This window comes from Triturus cristatus, chromosome 9 (genome assembly GCF_964204655.1).
Source record: "Triturus cristatus chromosome 9, aTriCri1.1, whole genome shotgun sequence".
NCBI lineage: Eukaryota > Metazoa > Chordata > Amphibia > Caudata > Salamandridae > Triturus > Triturus cristatus.
The window spans coordinates 926,981,683-927,005,124 of NC_140592.1; the positions used below are offsets into that span (position 1 = coordinate 926,981,683).

Sequence of the window (23,442 nt, forward strand, 5' to 3'; positions counted from 1 at the left end):
CTTTTCAGAGCTACTCATGTGGGTGGCACAATAAGTGCTGCAGACCCACTAGCAGCATTTGATTTACCAGCCCTAGCACACTTAGTGCACTTTACAAGGGACTGACCAGTAAGTGAAATATGACAATCATGGCTAACCAATCATGTTCATAATTTACACAGAGAGCATATGCACCTTAGCACTGATTAGCAGTGGTAAAGTGCCCAGAGTACTAAAACCAACAACAACAGGTCAGGAAAAAATAAGAGGAAGAAGTAAAAAGTTTGGGGATAACCCTACAAAAAGGGCCAAGTCCAACAGGCATTAGAACATCACATTTGGTTTAAAAGGTGTGTGTCAGCATACCATCACAGTTGGTTTACAGCACATTGAGATCAGAAGTAACCCTGAGTGCAACCTCGGCATGTCTGTGGACAGCATTTAGAAGCATAAATCACCTTTGGGACAACATCACAGCTTAGGTGCAAGATCACATTTTGAAACAAAATCACTTTTAGTGCAATATCATGAGAAGAGCATAAACAATGTTAGGACCACAAATCAAATACAAGTCCGAAAACACATTTATACGCAAAATTTAATTTAGATGCAAAATCACTTGGTGCATCAGCAAAAAGTGAAGAAACATTTTTTAAACACATTTTAGGTGCAAAAGTACATTCATATTCAAAATCACATTTAGGTTCTACAGTGCAGCATCAAAAGGAGTTTGGAGACATGTTTAGATTCACAAACTCATCTAAAAATCAGGAGCTCTATTTCTGTAAGGACACTCTGCTCCAGTCTACACCACCGCACACTTTTAACAAGGTGTGCCTAGCGCAGACCGGGGCAACTAACCAAATTATCAGCAATGCACTGCCCCAGGACAGTCACAAACTTGTGTCTGCCAAAGGGGCAGCTCATTAGTAAAAACTGGAGCGACTGCTTGCAGCAGCTGCCCTGTCCTTCACTATGCAGGTGGCACTGGCCTGCACTTCAAAGGGGTGAAAGAAATGCCCCTGCAGGAGGGTGCATTGAGAGACTGCACCACCTACAGATGGACGTTTTTGGCACCCAAGTGATACCTTCACACTCTCCAGATGGCTGCCCTCAGGGGGCACACTAGCTTTGCACCACTTTTTAGTGGCACACATTCTGTGTACCGCCTCACGGCCACATAATACGACAAGGCAGCAGAAGCAAAGGGCTTCCCTAATTTCCATGGGACCACAACACCATGCAAATGAGGGAACACACTCTTAAGATAGTATCAGCACTTTATATAAGCTGGCACTATCAGTATTACAGCACAGCTGCACGGCATCTGCAGCCCCTTCTTTAATAAATAGCCCCCGGGGCTCAGAAAAGAGGCACACACTCCTGTTGCCAGCCCCAGGAGTATCACGCCTAGCTGCATATTTACTCATTACACAGGAAAAATGTGGTAACAAAATATCATATTAGGTGTAAACTGTGCATCCATATGAGATCATTTTAGTTGGCTGCACATTGAGGTGCAAAATCATTATTGGTTTAAAATCAACTTAAGTGTGAAAATCCATTAGGACCATAAAACAGACGGATGTACAAAATCACATTTGGGGGTATAAAAGCATCTTTGGTGCCAAGTAAGCTTCATCAAAGTAACACATTTACGGCATAATAACATTGAGGTGAAAAATCATCATTGGAGCAACATGATCAGGAACGTGTAAGCACCTTTAGGAGCAGAAATCACATTTATGTGTAAAATCACATTTAGATACACAAACATTCAGAAGCAAAATATAAATTGATGTGTGCAAAATCACATTTAAGTGTTAACTTGATTATAGGTGCGAAACCATGGTGACTCCCCCTCCCCCACAGAAATAAGGGAGCGGCCAGTACTTTAAAATAGACAGGTACTGTCCCATATTGAGTACCTGCACCTCTTTAATTTGGAAAGGAAAGTGCCTGCCCTTATCAGCACAGGAGAGTGCCAGCACATCTCAGAGCAAACAGCGTTTCTAAATAGTGAGTACCTGCACTTCTAAATTTCCATCTAAAGGACTGGGAGTGGCATGAACTCAATCGAGGTCCCGTGTCTATCATTCACATGAATTTCCAGGAGGACATGCTTAAATAGAACTAAACTGAAGACGCCTTATTTTGCAAAATAAAATAGGCAACATATTTAGGGGCTCCCTCAAAAATGAGGGGCTTTGTGGGGGAAGTACAGAAATTACAATTAGGTATATGTCTTTAGCTCCTTTCGTGTGCTTTGGAAGAATTCGGGACGCCGAGACGCTGCGTGTCAGTCCGAATAATTCATCCGGTCCTGGTTTTACAGGTGGCAGTCTGGTACTTGCAGTTTTGCTTTGCTTAATATCAAGACAGGGATACAAGTCCCCGATTTGTTAAAAAAATAAACAGCACCAGACGAGTTACTTGCCCTGGCGCTGGAGAACTTGAGATTCCTGAGAACGTCCTGGTGGAAATTCCAGGTCCCCAATTGCCAATGGTCTCTGCTGGATGCAGTTCTTGCACGTGGATTTTCACCAACCCTTTGAATAGATGTTGAAATAATTAAATGCAATTCGAGTTGAATCGCGTTGCTCCTTATTTTGTCTAACGGAATCCACTGGTTTCGTTTTTATGTGTTAATGTGCCGTAGAAGTCTCTTGATTTTTCCCACTGGACGTTTAAGTGCAATGTTTAAATGAAAAAACATAGTTAACAACTGGGTTCTTCGGAAATCGTGTGTAAGGGTTCCAGCTGCGCCTCTCGGGTGCCTACGGGGTGGCAGCGCGGATGTCTGAAAGGTGGGGGAAGCCTCCCTGGGACTGAAGGCAGCTCTGGAGCCGAATCAGCATTTCTGCCGCGAGATTCTGTTTGTGGTGTTCCCTCGGCAGAGAGCCCCGTGGGAAGTGCGGGAACCCCCTCCGAACGGAGAATTCAGTGTCACCGAGAGGAGGGGACAGCCGGGTGCCAAACCCACAGCGGCCCGAGCGCAAGGGGATGAAAAATCACTGCAGCACGCTGAGAATAGATTACATCCAGGGAAGGCTGGCTTGCTCAGTGTATTTTTTTTTCTGCGTGTGTAGCTCCAACACTGTCCTCCGTGCTCTCCGGGATTAGTTTAGCAAACCTCTCCCTTACACAGACACAGTACACGCTCTCACTGGGCAACGCTGACAGACAGTTGTGATATGACAAAAACTGACAGCTGGAGAATACCCCACCTTCTTTTTACACACCCACCACCCACAACAAACCACCGTGTCAGGGTAAAGTCTGCTGCCAGTCTCTCTCTCTTTGCTTGAGGGTACAACTCCGAACAGCATTTGTCTTTTTGATATTTCCTTTTTAACAGCAAAGACATTTTTCCCTCGTGGAGGCACTGTGAACTTCTGAGACCTTTTCTGGTTGTTCCTCTGAGTAATTAGATGAATCTATGTATTTTTCCTGGGATGTGGTATTTGCACTGAGAGTTCAGCTGAAGATGTTTACGTCTTGTTAGAGAATTGCAATATTTTCGTTCTCGTCGCTGCCGGAGAGACGCCGTGGGGCTGCTCCTTCGCCTCCTTCATCTGTCCAAGCCCAGCACAGTCGAGGGACCCGATTGGATGTGGGGCTGCGGATTTAAACGCATCGTTAGTCCACGTCCGCCCTTAAACTTTGCCTCAGGTGAAGGGAAAAGGCAAGTGAGCAGGATGGACAGCGGCAGTTCCGGAAATCGCTAGAACATTCCCCAGAGGAGGAATCCTGCCCTGAGGTAAGAGCTGCCGGCGACTTTTCTCTGTCACTGTTTTCTAAAATCGCGTTCTGCCAGTGCGCTAAGCGCGGACAGTCGTTTCTCCAGCATGCCAGCGGCTTCCTACGGGAGAGAGAGAGTCTCCAACCAGATATTCTTCTATTTCCCCATGCATTTCTCAACACTTAAATTTCAATATGTGACATTTTTCATATACATGATACTCAACTTTAGAAAGTTCAAAAGTGTATACAGAGCTCCCATTCTTCCTTGGTCCATGCGTGAGCAGCTTACCTAGTCCAGGTTTTTTGCTTTGCATTGTGGGACTTGTATTTCTTTTGATCATATTATAAAACAGGCCGGCTTAAGGGCAGTGCGACGACACTGGGGGCTGACCTATGTAGGGGGATCTGTGTATAAAAACAACTTGTGATTGGAGAGATGAGGTACACGTTGCCTGATGGTGAGGGTGAGAGAATCCGAGGAGGCGAACATGGGGTGTGGGGGCACCAAAAATGTTTGTCACACTGGGTGTCACCAGTGCTAAAGCCGTCCCTGTTATAAAATAAGGGCTACGTGTCCCCAAATGTAAAACAGAACTCCTGAATTGAATAAGATGCCCATTCGTGGAACTTGCAAACTTGAAAAGTTAGGGTGCTGTGTGTGGAAACAGAGGGATTTGCCCAAACTCCTCATAAACGTTAACTGGAGCACATACCCACTATTGGTCTCTTTTTCAAAACACTAATGTTGCTGAGACTGACATCCAAGTGCTGTCAGTCTTTCAGGAGCATCTAATGTACGGTTCTGGATATCTGGGAGTATAGTTCTAGGCCACTGGGGAGACTGCCTGATGTGCAGGGAGACCTAGATCAGGTCATACCTTGGAATAGTGTTTCTTTTTAGAGGGGAGGCCATCAAAAAATCATATCCCATAACAATGTGAGAGGAAAATATGTATATGACACCCCCCTACCGATGAACGTTACTGGACACAGGGTCATTTTTAAGAAGGTCTTTTCAGACCCCTAACAGGGGGATGGACAGCTGTGCCTGGCAGACAGACTCACACGATTATTGCAGACCAACTCTGCACCAGTGCATGCCAAGGAACAGTTAATCTATGAAGACAGTCCACAATGGAAAATTGATTTAAAGGAGACAGGGGTAGAGAATGGTTACTACCCAGTCGCGGCTCCGAGTGGGAGTGCGGTGAGGCGGGGAGGGGCAGGGTGGGGGGGTAGTAAACTCTGGCATACGGCCGACTGGAGTTAAGTACATAAATAATTAAATACAACTAATTACATTGCACGTGCTGCAACGTCATTTGCGTTGCAGCGAACGCAATGTAATTTGTTTTATTTACATTTTTCTTTTTACTAGCAAAACAGTTTCAAAACTGGCAACGTTGCCAAGTTGGAATTGACTCCCCAAATAAGGCATACTGTGGGTCATGGCTGGGTTGTTCAAATAAGCAGTTAACCTTGGATTATGTGCAGTAGTTAATCTAAGGGAATATTAAAAACCAATACCAGATACAATTGATTAAGTAGTGTAATTGTCTCCCGGGGGAGGGATTTACTCAATTCCAAGCATAATTTAATCAAGATTTCGTCTCTTTCGACAGCTTGGTATAAATGTAGGTGCCACAAGATGCAGTCGCTGGGGGAGGAGGTGGAAGTTGAAAGATATGTCCACTGCAATCTCCTAATTGAATGATTGGTCATTTTATTTACAAAGCACAGTTTACGCCAAAGAAGACTCCTCACACATTTTCTAGTCTGATATGAACTATGGATACGTTACAGCATCCTGTTTCTGTAGAAGATGAACAAGCCCATAGCGTAGGTCTGTCACATCATCCTTGTTGGGCACATCTCCTCTAAAAGTTTAGGAAAAAGGCAGCCACCTCATTATGGTCAGCCATGAATCTGCCCTAGAGCCTACAGTAGACCTTGCAAACAATCTATGTAAGCCTTATATAATCTACTTTGGGACTTTTCAAATAACAGTCAACTTTATTAGTGAGATGTTGGCTCTGAAGCTAAAAAGAAACATTCAATGTAAGCCTGTGCGCTCTGAACTCGTGCATTAGCCACACAATAAGAGAACATTTTTTTATGTTAACAATTCTATGATAAGTTTGCAACTGCAGTCCTCCATTTAAAAGTTCAACTTTAGGAAAATGTTGTATTGTGGGGTCAGATCACTCTTTCCATGCATAAGGCCAACAGCTGAAATTGGACCTGGATGTGGATGTTCTAATACAGTGCAATGCTTTCTTGTTAGTGCAAAACATGTTACATCCTAGATAGAGGCCTGAGGTTTGTTCCTGTCCACCCATAGATCCAGGTAAAATATAAATACAACATTTAGACTCTGCCTCTAGCAATGAATCCTGAAAATGTACCCGAGAGTACTCCTAAGGAGTTGACAGACAGAAGATGGACATCAGTCTTTGAAAGTGCAGCAATATATTGAAAAATGAGGGGCTCAATCTAAAGGATTGCTGATGCTGAGCCACCACGGAGTGCGTTACTCACAACTAAGCATGACCATTGCATGGCACAATATCTACATGACAAACTGACATGAGCTTTGTAGTCTTTGGACAAGAAAGGTTTTTATTCAGAAAGGGGATTGTCTCTTAACTTGGAGGGTAGACTAACCTGGAAAGCAAATGTACTTTTCACACAGTTTGAGAATTTATGCATCAAGTAACGGTTCGCCTTGCATTTTAAGAGCAGGAAAACAAAGCAAATAAAGGCCTGATGTATACAAGAGTTTTACCTACTGTATGACTATGGGAAAACGTGTTAGTACAAATCAGCATGAATTGTTTGTTGTTAAAAAAGAATGGAAAAGTCAATAAGTCGTGCCTTTGGGACCATTGCCAGTGGGTTTTTTAGACCCATTGCAATGTATCCTTGATAAGTATAGCTAAAATTTTAAAAACATTACCAAAGCCTTTGATACTGCCGCCCAGTCATTTTGTAGGTATGTGCACCATGCATGCTCGTGTCTACAAAATGATGCAAGAAAGCAAAAGAGTGCTTTTTATGAACATTGTACATAAAAGTTCATTTTAATTATAAATTCATTTCAAATGGCATATATTTCCCCATTTGAGGTTCCACAGTCAAGGACATCACAGCGCCAAGAGGCAGCAATTTGCAACTTAGTTCTATTCTCTAGTTATACAGACCACGGAGATCTATTCACCCATAACACATGACTCCAACTAGAATTCCCTCATAGTGGCATACATGCTTTAAATGAGTACCGCATGACATAGATTGGGCTACAATTCGGCTCCAATTCTAGCCACTCCAGAGCCATACCATGTGCCAGTTTCACTCTGAAGCATCCCATGCATCATTATCTCTCAGAAAATAACTCCGCATTGATCCAATGCATTGGACAGGTGCTGCCCAAACCTACATCCTGATGATGATCCTGTCTAAATTGTATGTTTAGGGTTGAAACGTTGACTTGACACAATTATAGTGTACTGTTTTTATTTGGATTCTGGCTAATTTCTCTCTTTGTACCAACTATTTATGTATCCTGAATCAGTCACTATTTTAGGAACATAGATTCTATCGCACCAACACACTTTACTTTCACCTATTTTCACTTTCACTGTGTTGTTGCACTGTTTGGGGTCACCTCTTTACTTAAATATTGATTTGAAGCATAAAACTGCAATTATTTTTTATATTTGTTAAAATATTTACATAAAATTGTCTAAATTAAGAAATGGAACCAATCTCTTTATGGTCTAAATAACTCTCTACAAGAAAGTAGAGGTTCGCAATGCCCCATTTAGGGATCATGTTTGTGCTTTATTACTAGATTGCCCAGGGTTACTGGGTTGCCCCTTTTCTTACAAAGTCTCTTTGTTTTCTTTTTAGTTAACAATTGAGTTGGATAGTTAACTGAAATGAAAAGGAAATGCACAAAAGCATTTTTTTAAAATAAAAGTTGGCACTGGTGTGGAAGCACAAAGGGGGAGCAACACAGGACACAGATACAACAACGGAAGTGAAAGCAACACATGGAAGGACGAGGGGACTCGAGGGACATGGGACTCGAAAGCAACACAGGGTTGTGGGAAGCTAATACAGAGAGCACAGGTGAGGGAGGCAAAAACGGGAAAAGAAGAGTGTGTAGGTGGAGGGGAGCTTCAGGGAGGGCAGGGAGAGGAATGGGTATCTCATGAAGGAGCAGTCGGGAGGGTGGTTGGGGAAGCACACGGGTGACCTTGAGCATCACAAAGTGCAGGGGGAGAGAACTGCATGAGAGAGACAGCTCAAAAGCACCTACACTTTCAGAGAGTGCTTAACACAAAATAAAACAAGCATTGGCATAGCCAATAGGTCTCGCCTTTGGGACCTTATAAGTATTTAGTTATGCAGTACAATATCCTTGGTGCAACAACCTCAACTGTTGCATGGCTAAACACTTATAAGGTCCCAAAGGCGAGACCTATTGGCTATGCCAATGCTTGTATATTTCTAGCGCTGGTTTAGCCTAGCATGCAAATCTATATTTAGTAACTTTTACTGAATAATCTAATTAATGTGTACCAGTCTCTAAAATCTGTAAAGTTTTGAAGCTTTACACAATATTTTGTGAATAGTAGCCTATTGATCAATTGTGCAGCTGCCTGGTAACTAACCCTGGGCGTAGTTTGTGAAGTAGCGCTACACGCAGCTTCGCGAAGTGCACTTCGCGAGCTACGCGTAGCTTTGCAAACTGCATAGTGCACTGTGCAAGATGCTGTTCACACTGATTGCACAGTGCCGGATGCTTGTCCGCACTGTGCAATCATTGCAAACTGCATCTTGCACAGTGCAAACGGTCGTTTTCTGCGGCTCGAGTAGATTTCTACTTGAGCAGCAGCTTTCTCATCGCAGACTGGTAGTTTCTCGTCGCGAGCATACGCGACCACTCGCAATGAAAAACCTGACCTCCCCGTGTTGATAAGCTCGCCAGGAGGTTTATTTTCCGCACTCGCGATCGGCAACTTGATGTTGCTGATTGCGAACGAGGAAAAAGTCTCGCCGGGATGTCATTTTGCTTGTTTGCGGTCGCCAACTTGACATTGAGGACCGCGAGCAAGCAAAAAATTACCGCTGCACTACGCTACGCTACGCGTGTTTGCACAGTGCTACGTGCAAATCGCGTAGTGCGAAGTAGCTCAAACTTCGCAAACTACGCGAGCGTAGTGTAGCGCTTTGCCCAGGCTTACTGGTAACACCAGGCCTAGAGGTGAGAGTCTGCCCTGTACTTAGTGCAGTAATTTTAGAACCCACTCAGAAACTGGTAAGCCCAGAGCCTTTCGGTTTACTCTTCGGGGAGTTTGGGTAGAGTACGGTGGGAGATAGATGAAAATGAGTGAAGGAGGAGAGGAAAAGGATTAAAGAAATGCAGAGAAAAAAATAAAATTGGAGAAAGGGATAATGATGAGAGAAACAACATGAGGGCGAACAAACGAGGCAAGGGAAGAGGATGTCAGAGAGGAAGAAGGGAGGGAATAAGGAGGGAGAGACAAAAAATGGGAAGAGAGGAAGAGAAGAAAGAGGAAAGAAGTGGAGTAATAGGACAGGAGACAAGGTTGGTAATAGGGTAAAGTAAATGAGGAACTTTGAGACCCTTAAGAAGGAGCACACCTTTTAGTGGCAGCAGGGCCCAGAGATGCACCCTCATCTATATTTTAATATGGACTCGCATGAAAACACACACACACGCTCGCGCACACACACACACACACACACACACACACAGGTACATTAAAAAATGCAGTGAATTTTCTATTTCCTCCCGGGCCCGCTCATCTGCACGGCTGCAAGCTCGTGTTTTTTTCAGACACCATGAAAACAAGCCTAAGTCAAAACCGAAAAATGTTGCCACATTCTTTTCGGCTGAATTAGGAGAGCGGCAGAAAGGGCAGATGCAACCTGGGGAAGTAATCCCTCCCTCGGATGCTCTTACACAGAGATGCAGGAAAAGCAGCGGTCTGACGCAGTTTCACGGAAATCAGAGGAGCAGGTAAGTCAGCTTGGGGAGTGTAAGGGAGTAGCTCCTTCTCTGGGATGCTGTAGAGGTGGTGGGTATAGCAGAGAAAGGCCGACTCCTGGCGTGGGCGGCAGACCCCTCCTCCCGGACTCCCTGGGGGGTGGGGGGGGCGGGGGCATGCCATAAAGTCCGTCCCAGATCCGTCCGATGGGTCAGCAACGAAAACAGACAGAAGGAGAAATGGACAGAGAATAACAAATTAGAAAAAAAAGGTAAAAAAGCAACAGAAGAGAGCAACAGTGCTAAAAGAAGGGAAACAAGAGGGAGATGGGTGAAGAGAAAGACAAGCACGCGCGCCTCCATGGGCGGAGAATGACGAATTAGAAAAAATAAGGCAAAAAAGCAACAGAAGAGAACAAGAGTGCTTAAAGAAGGGAAACAAGAGGGAGATGGGTAAAGAGAAAGGCAAGCGCGCGCGCCTCGCGCTGAAAGTTTAAAGAAAAAAAAGGCATGCAGGCTGCAGCGGGAGAAGGAGGCGGAGGGGTCCACTCGCGAGTGGTGCGCGCGCGCTGGGGAGAGCAGTCTGCTCTTTTTCAAAGTACATACTCAAGCTTGTGGTGCGCCGTTGCGCACTCCCGCAATGTGTACGCGGCCACAAGCAGGTGTATGTGCTTCGCAAAAGAGCTGACCAACGGCTAAAGGTCCTCCTAAACAGCGCATGTGCACTACATAGGCGAGACCTAAAAAGAAGTGCTTGAAAAGCAAGCAGTGAAAGCAAAGATGCCAGCCAATCAAAAGAATGGCAAAGGGGCAATGTTTCATGGGAGGGACAAACACAAGACTGACAAACTGGGACATGAATAAAAAGCTGACTAATGGGTGACAGGAAAGCCAACCTATTGTAAGCACTGGACGGGCTACGAGCCCCCCTGCGTTCTGGGTAACCTACAATATGCCTCGTAACAGCCACTGCCTAACAGGCTGAACCTAAAAAGCAGGGTAAATAAAATCATGCCTCTGGATGTGTGCCAATACATTGAGCAATAGCCTAGAGATGTCAGTCACTTGATATTGTAATGATTATCTAGAGCAGTCATCACATCAAATATCGATATATCTTCCACAGCTTTCCTTTTTAAAACAATGTTAACAGAGAAGTTTACTTTTTTATCAAAGGATATTTAGCATGTTACTTAATACAATTTGGTGTAAGTTAACATTGTCTTCACCAAAATCTAACTGATCATATACTACAAATACCTTGTGAGTAATTTCTAAGCACCATTGCCAACTATCCATTAAAGTGCCCCTGTTAACAAATTCCAGCCCTTTTTATTTCATTATTTTTTTAAATAAGATTCACACACATTATTAAAACGAATCCAAGTCAAGGGTGACCTGTATCCGTCACAATGGAATAACTTGAACTCCAGTTTGACAAGCTTCAACCACAATGACCTTGCCAAACTGCCTTGTTGAATTGGCTTTGACAAAATGGTATACAACCAACACTAAGCTAAGAAGCATTAGGTACTTTTGGTGTGTCTTAGCTACCCATTGGACGCCATTGCACACAATGAACAAGCTCAGACTCTACATTAACAAATGTTGGGCACAATAGACCTGACCAGGAACTATTATCACAATGTATTGGGCATGGTGGACCATCTCACAGCCAGTATTTAAATACACTGGGCAAACTGCACTGCATAGGTATCCCATTGCATCGTTTTGGGCCGTCTTTGCAAACATGAAGCAAAATCCCTAGATCATAAAATGCTAACGGCTTCAGTACTCCACTCTGTTGGGACTGTGTTTGCCTAACTTTCATAATACACCAACCACTGAGCTCCATGACATCCCGTCTTGTCAATGTTCATTGCTTCAATAGGAAGCTATTATATATATATATATTTTATTTTGCAGAAGCTTTGGGTGCATGTTAATGTTTTTTACATTTTTATGTTTTATATGTTTAGATGAAATAAAACTATATTTGATTGAAATTAAAAAATATAAATCAAGAGTTGAACTGCATTTGGTGTAGGTAGACGGCTCGAGATTCCCTTATAAATGTATTGGAACTCAGAAGGTACAGTGCTTACAATGACCCTGCTCATGATCCAAAATGAAGTAAATTGAGAGAAAGGGATGTGTTCACTTATCCCTCGAATATCATTATGCAGAGTGTTTTAAACAGCACACAGGCCCTAATTCTGTAAACCCAGTAAATGGGCTTGGTTTTCCCCTCCCCCGAAGTTATCAAAACCTGGTATTACAAGATGGACTCTGAGGATCTGCTAAAAAATGAGATATTACTGGGGTAATCTGTAAATCTGGGTTCCTCATTTTGTGACAGACTTTCACCAAGAGGTTTTGGCTGCTATTAGCTGCCAAGCTCTCCAGGTTAAAGTTGTGAGACCTACTGTATTTCCTCAGATCTCATAATCCCGATCGGGCCGGTAACGGTTGCTACCAGACCCATTCATATTAAGAGGCCACTTGTAATGAGGGCCATATGGTGAAATGGACACACAGCCTCCCCATTCCAATTCATTAGATACAATGTACGGACCAATCAATCATATCATTTGTAAAGCGCACTACTTACCCATGAAGGTCTCAAGGGGGTGGGGAACGCTGCTACTGCTCGAAAAGCCAGGTCTTATGGAGTCTTCTGAAGGTCAGCTGGTCTTGGGTCTGCCGTAGGTGGATGGGGAGGGTGTTCCAGGGCTTGGCGGCGAGGTGGGAGTATGATCTGCCACTGGCGGTCGTTCTTCGGATGCGGGGGACTGTGGCGAGGGCGAGGTCGGCGGAGTGGAGCTGGCGGGTGGGGGTGTAGAAGCTGAGTCGTCTGTTGAGGTACGCTGGTCCGGTGTTGTGGAGTGCCTTGTGTGCGTGGGTGAGGAGCGTGAAGGTTATCCTCTTGTTGATGGGGAGCCAGTGCAGGTCTCTCAGGTGGGGTGTGATCTGGCTGCGGCGAGGTATGTCGAGCATCAGCCATGCAGAGGCGGTTTGGATGCGTTGAAGCCGTCTCAGGAGTTTGGCCGAGGCTCCTGCATAGAGGGTGTTTCCGTAGTCCAACCTACTGCTGATGAGGGCCTGGGTGACCGTTCTTCTCATTTCGGTGGGGATCCACTTGTTGATCCTGCGGAGCATGCAGAGGGTGTTGAAGCAGGAGGAAGAGACGGCATTGACCTGCTTAGCCATGGAGAGGGTGGAGTCGAGGATGACCCTTAGGTTGCGTGCGTGGTCGGTGGGTGTAGGAGCTGTTCCCAGTGTGGTCGGCCACCAGGAGCTGTCCCAGGCCGAAGGGGTGGATCCGAGGATGATGACCTCTGTCTTGTCTGAGTTCAGCTTCAGTCGGCTGTTCCTCATCCATTCGGCGATGGCCTTCTTTCCTTTGTGGAGATTGGTTTTGGCGGTGTGGGGGTACTTGGTGAGGGAGAGGATCAGCTGGGTGTCATCGGCATAGGAGATGATGTTGAGGTTGTGCAGTCGGGCGACGTGGGCGAGCGGTGCCATGTAGATGTTAAACAGCGTTGGGCTGAGGGATGAGCCCTGGGGTATGCCGCAGATTATCTCGGTGGCTTCGGAGCGGAAGGGGGGAAGGTGGACGCTCTGTGTTCTGCCGGAGAGGAAGGAGGTGGTCCAGTCCATGGCCTTCTCTTGGATCTCAGCATCGTGGAGGCGTGTTAGTAGTGTGCGGTGGCAGACCGGCTCGAAGGCGGCTGACAGGTCCAGGAGGATGAGGGTCGCGGTTTCTTCATTGTCTAACAGGGTCCTGATATCATCGGTGGTGGCGATGAGGGCAGTTTCGGTGCTGTGGTTGCTGCGGAACCCGGACTGGGAAGGGTCCAGGATGCTGTTCTCCTTGAGGTAGCGGGTTAGTTGTTTGTTGACGGTCTTCTCGATGACCTGAGCAGGGAGATGGGCCGGAAGTTCTTGAGGTCCTTGGGGTCCGCCTTGGGTTCCTTGAGTAAGGCGTTGATCTCGGCGTGCTTCCAGCTCTCCGGGAAGGTTGTTGTCTTGAAGGAGATGTTGATGACTTTCCGGAGATGGGGTGCGATGGCTGTGCTGGCTTTGTTGAAGATGTGGTGTGAGCATGGGTCTGACAGAGTTCCGGAGTGGATGGTGTTCATGATCTTGATGGTGTCGTCGTCGTGGATGTTGGTCCAGGAGAGCAGGCAGTTGGTGCGGATGGTTGTCGTGGGGGTGGAGGTCTCAGTGGTTGTCGGGGCGGTTGTGGTGTTGAAGCTGTTGTGGATGTCTGCGATCTTGTGGTGGAAGAAGGTTGCCAGCGAGTCGCACAGGTCTTGCAAAGGTGGGATGTCGTTGGTGTTGGAGCTGGTGTTGGAGAGTTCCTTCACGATGTTGAAGAGCTCTTTGCTGTTGTGTGCCTTGTTGTCTAGGCGGTCTTTGAAGGAGGCCCTTTTGATGGATCTGATGAGGTGATGGTGTTTGCGGGTGGCGTTCTTGTGGGCTGCGTAGCTGTCCGGTGTTCATTCACGGAGCCAGTACTTCTCTAGCTTCCGGCAGATTTGCTTGGAGGCCTGGAGGTCTTCGGTGAACCAGCTGGCTTTCTTGCTGGTTTGACTGTTGGAGGGTTTTTTGAACGGAGCAAGGGTGTTGGTGCAGTCATGGATCCACTGTCTGAGGTCGCGGGGTCGGTGGGGTCAGCGGCTGGGCTCTGGGCGAGGGTGGTAGATAGCTGGTCATCGGTGACTTTGCTCCAGCAGCGGCGAGGCATCTGTTGGGTGTGATGGTGCGTGGTGGGTTTCCGGTAGGTGAAGTGAATGCAGCGATGGTCGGTCGAGCGGGTGTTGAGGAGGATGCATCTGAGTTGGTTGTGTTCTTTCCTGGTCGGTGGCTTGGCGGGGCAAATGCTGGTGAAGCTGCAGTTCCGGCAGGTGAAAGGCCCATGGGTGCGCTTCATCCAGGAAGCAGGTGTGTGATCGTCCGGTGTTGAGTGCGTGGAGGGTGCTAGCATCGTAGCGGTGTCGGCGTCATGGCGTACGCGGGGGTCAGGGGTTCGGGCGCTGTCCAGGTGCGGACGGGCGCACCTTAGGCGCACCTTCGGCGCACCTTCGGCGTGCCAGCGGCTGCCATATAAGGGGAGGTGGGAGGGAGGAGGAGGTGGGAGCGGGGCTGCGAATGGGTGAGCGAGGGGGTGGGGCCGCAGGGAGGCAGCGGTGGGAAGAGATGGGGATACAGAGGGAACTGGGAAAAGGGGCACAAAACAGTTAACAAGGGGCAACAAAGTGATCAAAGCGGCACAAAAACGATCAACAAAAGTCAGCACAATGAATATAGTAAAAGGCAAAAAATACACGCATGGAAGGGAGGAGCGGCAAACTCACGGAGCGGCAGCAGTGGGCACAAAGGCAGGGACACACAGGCGGAGCTGTGCGGCGTGGGGAGTGGCCTAACCTGCAAGCAGGGTCAAGGGTCGCAGTGCACATGAAGTTATTTAAATTAACTGGGCAGAATCTAATTTAACAGAAAGACAAATTGGGACAGCACTTAAAATATAGGCCTTACTAATTCATTGGATTTGATTTGGCCATTGCCAATGTCGCAACAGGTGACAAGATAGGACATGTATTTCTTTTAGTGCATATCGTGAATTACCAAGTAACACTCTTTTGAGGAATTTCAAAAAGGGCCACATTAAAGGCCTAATTATAAGTCTGACTTCCCATGGACCGCTAGACTCATGAGGGCGCATCGATGGCGGTCCTCCGACTGCCCTATTACAATTAGGCCAGTCAGACCGCCATTGCCCCGCCGCAGCCGCCACGAAATAACCAATCCATGGCGGTGTTGCAGCAGTCAGGAGGCCACAATATGCTTGGCGGAACCGCTGCAATCCTGCCAAGCATATTACAAGTTTCCTCTCTGCCACGGTTTTCATGACGGTTTCTATTTCATGAAAACCATGATGTAGAGGAATTAAAGTGAGCCCTACAGGGCCCCCTTGTGCATCTGCGCCATAGGGTGCATGCGGGTGGGCATGGCATGTGCCTACCCCCCTGTGTGCATGCACCCCAGTTCCTACATGGCATGGACTTTTCAGTCCATGTTGTGCAGGAACTGTTTTTGGCATTCCCAATGCGGGTGCCTATTTTCAGGACACCGTGTTGGGAACGTAAAAGGAAGCCTGTCCGACCCGAGAATCACTCGTAATCTGGCGGGTGGCCGGTCCGAAGGTTTTTTGCACCAGCAAACTACTAATCAGGCCCTGAGTCGCCACCGGACAGTCAATAAAATGCCTTGCGTATAAAGATTTCATGTGCATTTAAAAATGACTTGGAAATGGTTAAAGTTGCTAAAGGCGGTAGGCAACACTTTAACAAAGCTTTAAAATACAGTTGGCAAGATGGCTTAGGTAGTTCAACGCTCAAAGCTGAAATATGCAGTGACAGTCACAGGCAAGGCAGATTCAGCCTTCCATCCTTCCAAGGTAGGTAAATCGAGTACCATGAGATTGGTGAAAGGTAACATTTGTTATTCACACTGCCTAGAAATGGCAGCAGTTTGGTGTGAAGCTAAATAAAAAAAAAAATACAAGATGGTAATTAAAATTAAGCTTGTGCAGAATAAATTGAAAAAAGGAGCAGAATGATGAGTGACAAGCCCCTAAGAAAGTACATGGTCTATGTAGCTGGGTAGGGTATTTATTTCACGGTGGAGTCAGAAGGAAAGGAGGGAAGGTCACTCTTCAGTGTGGAAAGTACATTGAATTCCAAGCGCAAAAAAAGCGTTTTGAAATGTGTGCAGTTCAGTTGTGCAGAAAGTCATAATGCCACATGCCTTGGGAGAGGTTATGGTTTTTCCCTGTAAATTACAAACGTGTGTAGTAATTTCTTTCAACTTGTTATCGTCTGTTACATTGCCCAGCTGAGCATATAAATAGAGGTGTAAATTCTTGGTTTTGCCATTTCCTTTATGTTTAACTCTGCCAAGTGCGTTCAAAATAAATCCTCTTGTCAGGCATATGGACAGAATACACAATCGTAAATGATGCACACATTCACAGTAGTGTCTAGTTTAATTTCACCGGTGTGGAGTACATATCGAATGCATTGGATAAGCAGGTTAATCCATTAGCAAAACTCAAGCAAGTGACTTGTATGCTTGTGGGCGAAGCTGTTGTCCTGGGGGAAGCAAGCCTCTTGCGAGGAGGAAACGTGAGAATTCCTCAGCTATTACAAAAGTTTATTTAAAAAACATCAGCACTTTGGCACTATGCTTTGCAAATTTGTATTTTACTTGGGTGCATTGGTAATCATTGTAATTTTTAAAATGTTAAGTATTCTACTGTCAGACAATAAAATGTATCAATAAACAACATCAGGCTCAACCACACCTAACCCCATCAACCGACAAAAGTCCCATAGATGCTATGTCTCCAAGTTTAGATAATACTTTTTCAGAAAAGCAACAAAAAGGCATATTTTGTGGTCTTTGTAATGTCCGGCGCGCGCAAGGCGTTCTAGCCTTCTGCGCTGCCGGGGTGCGCTAGCGCTGACGCGTGACGTCAGACGCTGGCGAATATAAATAAAGAGGCGTGGCCTCGGCGAGTTAGTCGGGAGCCTCGTGTAAAGAGTAAATTACCGTCTCCTGTAGTTCTTTAGCGCGAGCGCGCAAATATGCAAATGAGCGCATACCAAACGCTACACTGGCGACGAGGGGTGTTTTGAACCCTGCATCTGCTGTATGTGGCCCCATGTCTCCTGGGCCTGAGAGTGGTGTCCCTTCCCAGAGAGGGCCCTGCTGAGCCAGCTGGTAGGTCCTGTGGGATACACAGGGGGAGCCTGAGAGCCCCATCATTGTAGCCTGAGATGCGCACGTCACGCCCGTGTGGTGGCAGTGCCGATGCCACGAGGAACCAGACGACGGCCGCCCTGTACCCCAGAGCAGGCCCAGGCCCGGTGGGAGCGTCCAAGACCCCGAGTACCCTGATGCTGGCTCCTGGAGGTACGTGTGCCCACTCACTGGTGTAGAGGCACGGAGGGGGACCACACTCGACGCCCACCAGGGGGTGCCCACCACTCGCTTTCGACAAGGGGGAGAAGCAGCCGGCCTCCACCGCACGCTGCGCACGTGCCAAGATGGCGTCGATTCCCGCCATTGAGCCGTTTGTCGTTGACGGTGCCCCGTCGTCCCTTGCCCCGCGCTTGAGGGATTGGACAGACCGCCTACAAATATATTTTGAGGGGGCAGGCATCTCGAGGGTAAGACGCAGAGCATTGCTACTTCACCTGGGAGGCAAACATATCCACCGCATCTACAAGACCCTCGTGGAGGCAACGCCGAAGACTTACCTCACGCTGCTGAACGCTCTAAACGCCCATTTCGAACCTATGGCGAATAGAAACTATGAAAGATTTATCTTTCGTCAAGCCAAGCAGGAGGCAGAAGAGTCCCTAGATGCGTTCCACGGCAGACTGAAGGAGTTAGCCAGCACGTGTGTATTCCGGGATGAGCAGGAGGAGATCCGAGGGTAGATCATACAAGGGTTCTACTCGTCCAAGCTCCGGGTCACGGTCCTCCAGGAAGAAGGAAAGCCCCTAGCGGACATCCTTACTCTAGGACGGTCAAAGGAGCTCTCGCAGGCGAGGGCCTCGCACATGGAAGCTTCCCTGCATCGCCCCGTGAAGACTGAACAAGTGCAGGTGGCGGAAGCGGTGAATCTAGTACGGCCCAAGGTGAGACCGGCCGGAGGGAAAAGACAACTGGAGACAAAGAAGAAAGAATGCGGATACTGCGGAGGCCAGCCCCACTGCATGCAAGACTGCCCGGCCAGAGGGAAAAAGTGCAGTGCCTGCGGGTGGATGAACCACTTCGCAGCGGTGTGCAGGTCCACCAGAGTCAAGAAAGAGGCGGCCCATGCAGTGCAGGAGGGGGCGGATAGCGAAGACATGGACGATGACACCGAGGAGTACCCAGTCCACTATGTGTTCGCGATCAACCAGCCACAAAAGAAGAAGCGCAGACTTCCAAAATGTCGCATCTTGGTCCAGCAACAGGAGGTAAAAGCGACCATTGATACAGGGGCGTCCATTGAGCTGATGGCCGCCAACGTCTATCACCAACTACGCACCAAACCTCCGCTGCGAGATGCAAAGATACGAGTATTTGCGTATGGCCAGAAGACGCCCATCCCTCTCATCGGGTGTTTCAAGACGGAACTGCAACATGGGGAGAGGAAAATAAGCACCACCGTCTATGTCACGGAAGAGGGCAGTGGAATGCTGCTGAGCGGGCAATCGGCCGAAGAACTGAGACTAATATCGTCTGCCATGGCGGTCCTAGAGGAGGAGCTGGATACCATCATGGAAGAGTTCGGAGAAGTCTTCAAAGGAATCGGGTGCCTGAAAGGGAAGGAAGTGTCCTTACATATCGATCCGTCTGTCCAACCAGTGGCGCTGAGGCACAGGCGAATCGCGTTCCACCTAAGGCAAAAGGTCGAGGAGGAGCTGGAGGCTCTGGAGAAACAAGGCATCATAGAGAAGGTCAGCGGGCCAACCCCATGGGTATCCCCGATCGTCATCGCCAGGAAGGCGAAACAGCCAGGACAAGTCCGCATCTGTGTGGATATGCGCCTCCCCAACGCCGCAGTAAAAAGGGAACAACACCTGACGCCCACCATTGATGACATCTTGGGGGAGCTGAACGGGGCCAGGTGGTTTTCGAAAATGGACCTACGATCAGGCTACCACCACCTGCCACTCCATACGGACTCTAGGTACATAACCACCTTCTCCACCCACGTGGGCCTCAGACGGTATCGGCGTCTCAACTTCGGCATCTCGAGTGCCGCCGAGGTATTCCAAAATACCATTAGAGAAGTCCTCAGCGGGCTCCCTGAAGTGCTAAATGTGAGCGACGACCTGCTGATCTATGCGTCAACCATAGAGGAACACCACCAGAGGTTGAGGGGAGTCCTCAAAAGGATCCAGGAGTCAGGCCTGACCCTGCACCGGGAGAAGTGCCAATTCCTGCAGAACAAGATTAGTTTCTTCGGGTATACCTACTCGGATCAAGGAGTGGCCCCAGACCCGGACAAGGTGAAGGACGAACAGGAAGCCCCAGCCCCAACGAACATCTCGGAAGCCAGGAGCTTCCTGGGCATGGTCAATTTCTGCGGCCGCTTCATCCCTGACCTCTCCAACCTCTCCAACCTCACCAAACCTCTCAGGGAGTTGACCAAGTCATCGACCACATGGCAGTGGGGCCCGGAACAAGAACAAGCGTTCCAAGCAACGAAAGCAGCCCTTTTGGCGGACACCACCTTATCGTACTTCGACCCTGCGAAGCCCACCAACGTGGCGGTGGACGCAAGCCCTTTTGCTCTGGGAGCGGTGTTAGCTCAACTTCAGAGCAAAGGAGAGTGGGCCCCCATCGCCCACGCGAGCCGGTCCCTGACCGAGACAGAACAGCGCTACTCGCAAATCGAGCGAGAAGCCATTGCCATTCACTGGGCCTGCAGACACTTTCACGTATACGTGTATGGCCACGACTTCACGGTGGTGACTGATCATAAGCCCCTCATAACTCTCTTCCAAGGGTCAGCATCGAAACCACCACCCCGGATCGAAAAGTGGATACTCCAATTACAAGGGTATGACTACCGGGTGGAGTACAAACCGGGAGCCACGAACCCGGCGGACTATCTGTCAAGGCACCCGCGGAAAGCCACCATGGAAGAAAGGGAAGAGGCAGAGGACACAGAGGAATATGTCCGGCTCGTGACGGAGTGGTCACGGCCCCTTCCGATGAGCCTAGCTGCAATCATTGAAGCGTCGAGTGGTGACGAATGCTTGAGAGCAGCGACGGAGGCCGTCAGGTCAGGGGATTGGAAAGCAATCCAAGAATCGCTAAGTCGGAGGACACCCCAAGCCAAACTGACACTGGAATCCATCCTGATAATAAAGGGTGAACTGTCCGTCGACGGCCAAGAATGTCTTCTACGAGGCCCTAGACTGGTCATGCCGGCCAGCCTTGCCCAGCAGGCAGTAGACTTAGCCCACAGGGGACATCAAGGAATGGTGAAAACTAAGGGCATGCTCAGAGCCAAGGTATGGTTCCCTGGCATGGACGCTATGGTAGAGCAGACGGTGAGAACCTGCACTTGGTGCCAAGCGGCAGGACAGCCGGACCGCCCTCACCCAGTGGTAACCGAAGCAAACCCCCAGAGGCCGTGGGAGTGCGTTAGTGCCGACTTCGGACACCTCCCACATGGACGTTATGCACTAGTCATCATCGATGATTTTACCAAATATCCAGAGGTCGAAATAGTGGGGAGCCAGACAGCCAATGAGGTGATAGCGAAATTCGAGAAAACCATCGCCACTCACGGCATATTTGAAGTGGTCAAGACCGACAATGGACCCCCCTTCCAAGGGCAGGAGTTTGCAGAGTACCTCAAGAGTTGGGGGATCCACCATCGCAAGGTGACACCATGCTGGCCCCAAGCCAATGGAGAGGTGGAGAGATTTATGCGGACACTCAATAAGACCATACGCATAGCCATGGCAGACGGGTCTCCATTGGAAAGGGCGATCTACAGTTTCCTGAGGGAATACCGGATGACCCTCCATGTGACAACGGAGGCAGCGCCGAGAACAGCCACCATGGGAAGAGTAGTGAGTGACACGATTCCCCACCACCCGACATGGGTTCCGGTACAAGCTAGCAATGAGAAGACTCTGGCCAACCGCACGCGCTCGAATGATCAAGCCAGCCGACGGAGGGGAGCTAAGGAGTCCACGATCCAATGGCAAGATCAGGTGTATGTGAAGGACCGGTACCCAGGAAGCAAATTCAGACTCCCTTTCGAACCACGACCATGGATCGTCACCCGCCGGACAGGCACGATGGTGACCGCCCAAAGAGGAGCTGAAACTGTTACCCGAGATGTGTCCTTTTTCAAGAAAGTCCATCCTGGGACACCTTCACGTCCCGGGGCCGAGCCAGAGGGACAGAGCCCCTACCAACTGAGCGGAGACCAGGAGGGGGAGGAAGGTCCGGGTGAAGATTGTGACTCCCAGTCCTTACCAGCCACCCCCGGGGGTAACCTGCCCGGCTGCTCCCCGTCCCGGGAGGAGCATAACACCCCAAAGTGCAGGACCCCCGAGGTGGCCCGATCCAGAGGCGGCCAGTCCCACTACGGTCTGCGGAAGAACCCCGCACCATCGTCCCAGTTGGCGGACTATCTGGTGTAACCTGCAAGGACTGGCAGACTGGTAACAGATCCATTGTTCATTTGCATTTTGTGTTTATTGGTTGTTGTTTTTGATAAAGGTTGGAAGGAGTGTAATGTCCGGCGCGCGCGAGGCGTTCTAGCCTTCCGCGCTGCCGGGGTGCGCTAGCGCTGACGCGTGACGTCAGACGCTGGTGAATATAAATAGAGGCGTGGCCTCGGCGAGTTAGTCGGGAGCCGCGTGTAAAGAGTAAATTACCGGCTCCTGTAGTTCTTTAGCGCGAGCGCGCAAATGTGCAAATGAGCGCATACCAAACGCTACAGTCTTTCCGTTTAGGATTTCACATCAAGTTATACATTGAAATGTTTAGCTCACTTGCAGTGCTATACTTTGCATCTGTTTATTGGGGGGGAAAAGAAAAAAATCAACGCTATACAGTCGCTTTTGTTCACATATCTTAAAATACCCCAACCCCGTTGATAGATTGGTCATTCACACTATAGAACACGCTTTATATTAACTGCAAGACAAGCTTTGGTGACTAAGCTGTTTATTCAAGAGGGATATTGATACAAAAACAAATGTATCTGATGTGCAGGAAGTTTTTTGGTTCTTTTCTCTGAGTGAAGGACATTTGAACATTTTCGTTCCCAGGGCCACCATGTGGTTCCTGAAAGGGAAAATCAGTGACAGTCACTGTGCTCGCCAACCCAGCGGAAGACTGCCCTCTTGTTCAAGGGTTTCCGCCTGTGACGATATCTGATGCTCCGTCTTCAGAAAACTTGTTGTTACTCCGCCTCTAAATGGGGTGAGAGAACCGTGAGGTTTGCAGGTGAGAACGACGATTTATGGCTTTACTCTTGTCAAACTTTAAATGACCCTTGAGTGCTTGGTTTGGGGTTCTACTATTTTATTTAATATATTTAGTTAATAGCATTTACTTGTGCACTTAAAAAGTATTTGCAATACCCTAGCAACTCATGTACAGCTATAACATCAATCACATTTACAATTACATCTTGAAATCGTTTTGGCCATGAAGAATACAAAATATATTTTATCACCCAAAATAAACTGCTTGAAACTAAAGGAATGAGTCGTGGAATTGAGTCAGTCACAGAAGCTTTATTCGATTGATATGTTGTTCAATCATAAAAGGACAGTAGGTGAGAATTAATTAGTTAAAACAATAGAAATGTCATAATTATTATAACACAGTCTTCAGTACATATAGAGGAACATAAATATGAGGTTAAAAATCAATTAATCATGCATAAGCTTCCGGTAGATAAAAACTTGTTTTAAAAAGATCACGATTCTAAAAACACTATGCTCATTGTCAAGATATTGCAGAGCCTGAAAGGCTGGTCGACATTGGCGGAGACCAAACATATTTAAAACGGGCACTATGTGCAGTTTTCTTAAGTAGGTATACAGTTTACAGAATAATAGAACATGAATCGTTGATTGGGAGGAACTATTATCACATAGGCA

General features: G+C 47.9%; 1 protein-coding gene across 2 annotated transcripts in view; it reads left to right on the forward strand.

The window, feature by feature from the left end:
• Positions 1–2,629: 2,629 nt before the first annotated feature.
• Positions 2,630–23,442, forward strand: part of PRIMA1 (proline rich membrane anchor 1) — a 789,901-nt gene continuing 769,088 nt past the window's right edge. Inside the window, exon 1 of one of the 2 annotated variants that reach the window (XM_085626481.1) lies at positions 2,630–3,739. The gene's annotated coding sequence lies outside the window, so the exon portion shown is untranslated. The remainder of the gene's footprint in view (positions 3,740–23,442) is intronic. The other variant, XM_085626480.1, reaches the window with a different exon arrangement.